The 6,990-nt window shown below is 50.0% G+C and overlaps 1 long non-coding RNA gene across 1 annotated transcript in view; it reads right to left on the minus strand.

Annotated features, from left to right (window-relative positions):
• The window catches only part of LOC115892961, a 7,075-nt gene extending 104 nt beyond the window's left edge, over positions 1–6,971 (minus strand). Inside the window, exons 1-2 of the long non-coding RNA XR_004052923.1 lie at positions 6,523–6,971; positions 1–89 (exon numbers count right to left, since the gene is read on the minus strand). The exon at positions 1–89 is cut by the window's left edge and continues 104 nt beyond it. This is a non-coding gene — a long non-coding RNA (uncharacterized LOC115892961). The remainder of the gene's footprint in view (positions 90–6,522) is intronic.
• Positions 6,972–6,990: the final 19 nt, after the last annotated feature.

The following is a 6,990-nucleotide window of genomic DNA, read 5'->3' on the forward strand; positions in this document are numbered from 1 at the left end:
ATCTACCTGTCCTTGGCACAGGTATAAAGCCCAGCCCTCCACATTGCAGGGACAGGCAGAACACACACTTCTGATGGACCGGCTGGCTTCTAAAGAGGAGAGGGGACCAAGCCACATATGCTTGGTTCTTCCTTCCCAGCTTCTCTCAGGTAAGTCACGCTTCCTCTTCCCCAGGTAGACAGAGGCCAGGAGTATTATTAATAGAAGTCCCATTTTCAGGGAAACATGATGAGTAGGAAATACATATTCCTTCCCCACAGAGAACTCCACCTTCTCAGAATTCTCTCTTAGCAAGACTGAGTGTGTGTGTGCGTGCGTGTGTGTGTGTGTCAGAGATGGAGAGAGATAAGAGAGACAGAAAGAGAGAGATAGAGAGACAGAAAGAGAGAGAGAGACGGTGAGCAGTAAACCCTTCTGCAAGCCCTTCCTGACCCCCAGCTAGGGGGACCCGCCCATCTCTCTGTGGCCTGTTACCCATCCTCCACCCCTGTTCTTCCAGCCACAGCTTCCCTGCCATTCCTGTGCTGGGAGCCAACTTCTCTTTTTTTCCATCTGCCTCCTACTGGTGTGAGGTAGGATATGCCAATTTCCCTCCTTTTATCCTTTATTCCTTCTCATGTGGAAAAGCAACCATGACTTTTAGCCAGGCATAAGGCTATATTTTCTAGCCTTCTTTGCTGCTAAGCATGGCCATGTGGTTAATGAGGTGTAAGCAGAAGTGGTGTAAGAGACCCCTTGGAACTGCACCTGTAGGGAAATGGCATACCCCTTTTTGTCTCTTTCCTGGTGGCTGGCATGTGAACATAAGGTCTGGAGCCTGAGCAGCTATCTTAGACCATGAAGTAGCAACTGTGCAGTGAAGGCCATGAAGGAGCAAAATAGGAGCCTGTGTACCTAACAAGTTTGTGGAACCACAATGCCAAGACTGTGTTGTTCTCTCCCAACTACTTCGTTTATGTGAGAGAAACACATTTCTTTCTTATTTAAGCCACTGCTCTTTGGAGGTTTCTGTGACTTGCAGCCAAACCTAATCCTAACTAATAGAAAATGTGTGTGGGTGATAGCAGGTTTACAGATGTCTAGATGCAGACACATGTTTGCAAGTTTGTGGAGAAAGTAGGAGTATGAACAGTCATTCACCTGTTGGTTTTTTTTGTTTTTTTTGAGATGGAGTCCCACTCTGTCACCCAGGCTGGAGTGCAGTGGTGTGGTCTCGGCTCACTGCAACCTCCACCTCCCGGGTTCAAGCGATTCCCCAGCCTCAGCCTCCCAAGTAGCTGGGATTACAGATGCGTGCCAACATGCCCAGCTAATTTTTGTATTTTTAGTAGAGACGTGGTTTCACCATGTTGGCCAGGCTGGTCTTGAACTGCTGACCTCAGGTGATCTGCCCACCTCCACCTCCCAAAGTGCTAGGATTACAAGTGTGAGCCACCACGCCTGGCCTCACCTGCCTATTAATGTTAACTGAGCACCCATCATGTGCAAGGCACCATGCATAATGGGAACTGTGAGGGAGACAGAGGTGAATCAGAGAGACACTGCCCTCAAGCAGCTTAGAGTCCAGGGCATCGAGCTTGTACATGCATGAGGTTGGAACTTCCCACAGTGTATCTTCTGTTCTGTCATCTTTCCTGAAAAGAACTGGCTCACCTCGTATTCCTGCCAGGAATGGCTGCTGTTTTATGGTGTTCGGGCCACAGCTGAGGATGACTGAAAGCAAGGCAGGCCTGAGAGAAAAATATGGATCGTTTGAGATGAGCAGGGCCCACAGATATGAGTGCTGGGGCACCAGTTGAACAGAACTGTGGTCATATAGGTGTGGCTGGGGGCTGGGGATGGAGAACAGGAAGTAGCATCTATTCTGGGATGGGAAGCGCATGGTCTCCAGAACATACTGGTCCAGCGTCTGCTCAGAGACATACTAACTCCTAAAGCAGAACTTCCTAAAGTGGGTCAGCAGCATGAGCATCCTGGGGAGCTGATCAGATATGCACATCCAAACTCCAAGGGGCGCGCCATCAATCTGTGTTTTTAGGAGACCTCCAGGTGATTCTGATGGATGCTCAAGTTAGAGAATCCCGGACTTCTGAAGCCAGGTAGGAAGGCGGGGCAAGTCAGTGCATAGAAGGCTACAAATTCCAAATATAGTGTAATCCAAGCACCGAAGCTCCCTCTGAGACAAAAGCTGATTTAACAAACCCCACGAGTAACATGTGATTGAAAACTGGCGAGGCCCTTCTAATTAACATCCACGGTCCATTTGTACAGAGGGTACAAAACATAATCTGGATAAACTCAGAAGACATGCTGATGTAAAGACTTGGGAAGTCTCCAAATTCAATCAAGTGAATGGAGCAAATATTCTGAACTTGAATATGAAAGAACATCTTAATGTGAGTGTGTCGTAACATGACTGGGAAACAAAATAAAGATGTGTTAAGTAACAGCAGGGCAGGAGGTCTACTTACAATGTAAGCCACAGAGCCCGAGTTTGTTAGTGTTTATTCAGCACTGCCCAAAGGATAGAGCTAGGAGTTGCAGAATATGTGCTCCGTGCATCTGGCAGGATGGGAAGACACCTAGAACAGTACAGGGTAGACATGAGTGCCCTTGTTTCTGGAAGTGCAAACTCTTTAACATGGCAAGCCTTAGCTGTGAGATTTCTCCTTAGAGGATGGTTCTTAACCTTTTTCTGGCTTATGAACCCAGAGAATCTAATAGACTTACCACTACACACACAGTCTTTGATTCAATAATCATGTTGGAATCTCCCGAAGTGCACCTTCTGTTATCTTTCACTGAAACAGACAAACCAACCAAACCAACTAAAACAACAGCAAAACCCAGCCCATTTCTGGTTCCTGCTTTGCATGGGCTGCGATAGTCTTATGGCATTCAGTCCACAATGAAGGAAGGATGAAAGCAAGGCAGGCCCATGTGGGGAACACTTTGAATTGGGCTGAGAACTCCCAAAGATTAATAACGCTAAGTATGACACAGTCCTGATCACCAAGATATTAGTTGTCTTTTGCTGTATAATGAATTACCCCAAAGTGTAATGACTTAAAACAACAAACCTTCATTATCTCCTGGTTTCTGAGGGTTAGGAATTCAGGAGTGACTTAGCTGGGTGGTTTTGCCTCAGGGTGGTTCATGAGGTTTTGGTCAAGGGGTCTGCCAGGAATAGAGGTTCCACCTCCAAGCGTATCTCTCCTGACTACTGGTAGGATGCCTCAGATCCTCACCATGTGGGCCTTTCTATAGGGCTGCTCGAATGGCCTCACCACCACATCTCTACCATGCGTCTAGCTTTCCTAGAATGAGTAATCCAAATGAGGGCAAGGTGGAGGTCACAGTATCTTTTATGATCTAGCCTTGGAAATCAACTACACTCACTTCTGTCCCATGTTATTTATTAAAAAGTCAGTGAAGTCCAGACCACACTCAATGGGAGGGGAATTAGAATTAAACTCCAGCTTTTTTTTTTTTTTTTTTTTTGGAGACAGAGTCTCACTCTGTTGCTCAGGCTGGAGTATGGTGGCACAATCTTGGCTCACTGCAACCTCTGCCTCCTGAGCTCAAGAGATCCTCCCACCTTAGCCTCCTAGAGTAGCTGGGACTACAGGTGTGTGTCACCATGACTGGCTAATTTTTTTTTCTATATATTTTTTGTGGAGACAGGGTTTTGCCATGTTGCCCAGGCTGGTCTGGAATTCCTGGGCTCAAGTGATCCAACTGCGTTGGCCTCGCAATTGTTGGGATTACAGGCATGAACCACCACACCCACCTAACTCCAGTTTTTTTTTTTTTTTTTTTGGGAGACAGGGTCCACTCTGTCGCTCAGGCTACAGTGCAGTGCCTCAATCTCAGCTCACTGCAACCTCTGCCTCCCGTGTTCAAGTGATTCTCCTGCCTCAGCCTCCTGAGTAGCTGGAATTACAGGCACACCATGCCTGGCTATTTTTTGTATTTTTAGTAGAGACAGGGTTTCACTATGATGGCCAGGCTGGTCTCAAACTCCTGACCTCAGGTGATCCACCCACCTTGGCCTCCCAAAGTGCCGGGATTACAGGCACGAGCCACTGTGCCTGGCCTTTTTTTCTTTTTTTTTTTTGAGATCGAGTCTTACTCTGTTGCCCAGGCTGGAGTACAGTGGTGCGATCTCGGCTCACTGCAACCTTCACCTCCCAGGTTCAAGCAATCCTCCAGCCCAGCCTCCCGAGTAGCTGGGATTACAGGCACACGACCAACTAATTTTTGTATTTTTAGTAAAGACAGGGTTTCACCATGTTGGCCAGGCTGGTCTTGAACTCCTGACCTCAGGTAATCCGCCTGCCTTGGCCTCCCAAAGTGCTGGGATTGCAGGTGTGAGCCGCCGGGCTTGGCTAAGCTTTTAAGGAGCCGATTGTCAAAAAAAACTGTGGGCATATTTAAAAGCTATCATACCAAGAAATTTCTAATGACTAAATAAGTTTCTAGGTAGTTTAATAGAAGGAAGGGATTAGGAACATTGCAATCCTAGAGAGCTATGTCCCCTGGCAGGATTTAAGGGTTGGGCTATTGTGAGTTTGACTGACTTGAGTTAGTCTTCCAAATTCTGATCTACTGTAGTTGAACTGAATTAAGATCTTGCCCTTCAAAGCTGAGGACTAAAGGACACTGCTAACTTCTTCTTTTTATTTTATTATTATTATTATTATTTTTTCGAGATGGAGTCTCACTCCGTCACCCAGGCTGGCGTGCACTGGCGCGATCTCCACTCACTGCAACTTCTGCTGCCCGGGTTCAAGCGATTCTCCTGCTTCAACCTCCTGAGTAGCTGGGATTTAAGGTGCCTGCCACCGTGCCTGGCTAGTTTTGTGTGTGGTTTTTTTTTTTTGAAACAGTCTCGCTGTCGCACAGGCTGGAGTGCAGTGGCCGGATGTCAGCTCACTGCAAGCTCCGCCTCCCGGGTTTACGCCATTCTCCTGCCTCAGCCTCCTGAGTAGCTGGGACTGCAGGTCACCGCCACCTCGCCCGGCTAGTTTTTTGCTTTTTTTTTTTTTTTTTTGGGACGGAGTCTTGCTCTGTCGCCCAGGATGGAGTGCAGTGGCGTGATCTCCGCTCACTGCAAGCTCCGCCTCCCGGGTTTACGCCATTCTCCTGCCTCAGCCTCCTGAGTAGCTGGGACTACAGGTGTCCGCCACCTCGCCCGGCTAGTTTTTTGCATTTTTTTTTTTTTTTTTTTTTTTTTTTTTTTTTTTTGAGACGGAGTCTTGCTCTGTCGCCCAGGATGGAGTGCAGTGGCGAGATCTCCGCTCACTGCAAGCTCTGCCTCCCGGGTTCACGCCATTCTCCTGCCTCAGCCTCCCGAGTAGCTGGGACTACAGGCGCCCGCCGCCAGGCCCAGCTAATTTTTTTGTATTTTTAGTAGAGTCGGGGTTTCACCGTGTTAGCCAGGATGGTCTCGATCTCCTGACCTCGTGATCCGCCCGCCTGGGCCTCCCAAAGTGCTGGGATTACAGGCTTGAGCCATCGCGCCCGGCTGTATTATTTTTTTGTTTTGTTTTGTTTTTTTTTTTTGAGATGGACTCCCGCTCTGTCACCCAGGCTGGCATGCTGGCATGCAGTAGCGCGATCTCGGCTCACTGCAATCTTCGCCTCCTGGGCTCCAGCGATTCTCCTGCCTCAGCCTCCCAAATAGCTGGGATTACAGGCATGTGCCACCACGCCCGGTTAATTTTGTAGTTTTAGTAGAGACAGGGTTTCTCCACGTTGATCAGGCTGGTCTCGAACTCCTGACCTCAGGTGAGCCGCCTGCCTTGGCCTCCCAAAGTGCTGGGATTACATGCGTGAGCCACCATGCCCGGCCGATTTTTTGTATTTTTAGTAGAGACAGGGTTTCACTATGTTGGCCAGGCTGGTCTTGAACTCCTGACATCATGATCCACCCGCCTCAGCCTCCCAAAGTGCTGGGATTACAGGTGTGAGGCACCGTGCCCGGCCCTATTTTATTATTTTTAAAATAGAGAAGGGGTCTCCCTGTGTTGCCCAGGGGTGAGCTGGAACTCCTGGATTCAAGCGTTCCTCCCACCTTGACCTTCCAAAGTGCTGGGATTACAGGGGTGAGCCACCGCACCCTGGCCTGCTAACTTGTGGGGCAGTACAGTCTCTGTCCATACCCTCAACTCTCTTCCTCTCTGCTAGTCCTAAATACATTGTAGGCTCCCGCGTTTTTAGTGCAGCTATACCTATGAACGGGCCAAAGAATCTGAGGGCATCCTACACATTTCAAAGGGTGGGAATGGAGACTTCTCTTTCTCCAGCAGAATCTCCCCTCATGACCCGGGACTACCAGATCCAGTTCTGCTAGGGGCCTCCATGGACGGAGTCGGCTTCCTCTCCACTCTGTGACCGAAGTCCATTCTTTGCTCATTCACTCTTGTGTCTACTGCGGGAGCCGCGCAGCGGACACAGTTGTGTTCCTTAAGTGTTTGCTGACTTAGTCATCCGGCCCTCTCTAGAGTAGTTATTTTGTACCGTGTATTATATTCCTGTCACTACCTCTCCGCAGTGCGCGCGTGGGGGCGGGCTCAGGTGCGCAGTCTCCCTATGCTCGGGGAGGGCGTCAGCGGGTTTGCACGAACACTGAAAGACTTAACAATTGGCGCGCGACGACCGTCCCTTGACTGACAGCAGCCCAGAGGGCCTGAACACCACTAAGGGTCTGCCCCAGCGACCGGTCCCTGAAGTCAAGGTTGAGACCCCCGGCCCAGACAGTCCGCGAAGCTGAGGGAGGCCGGTCTGGGGCCTGCCGCGCGTGTTCCCGGGATCCGCAGGCGCGGGGCGACAGTGCAGGCGCCCCGCCCAGGTCGTGCCCACCGTGCGCCGCGGCCCGCTCACCGCGATCTCGGTCTAGGAGGCGGCGGGACCTCGCACTTCTTCCTCACAACGTAGCCCCTGTGGCCCGAGGGTCGAGTTCCGTAGGCGCCCGACCGGCTCCGCGCG

The sequence above is a fragment of the Rhinopithecus roxellana genome, chromosome 13 (assembly GCF_007565055.1).
Source record: "Rhinopithecus roxellana isolate Shanxi Qingling chromosome 13, ASM756505v1, whole genome shotgun sequence".
Taxonomy (NCBI): domain Eukaryota; kingdom Metazoa; phylum Chordata; class Mammalia; order Primates; family Cercopithecidae; genus Rhinopithecus; species Rhinopithecus roxellana.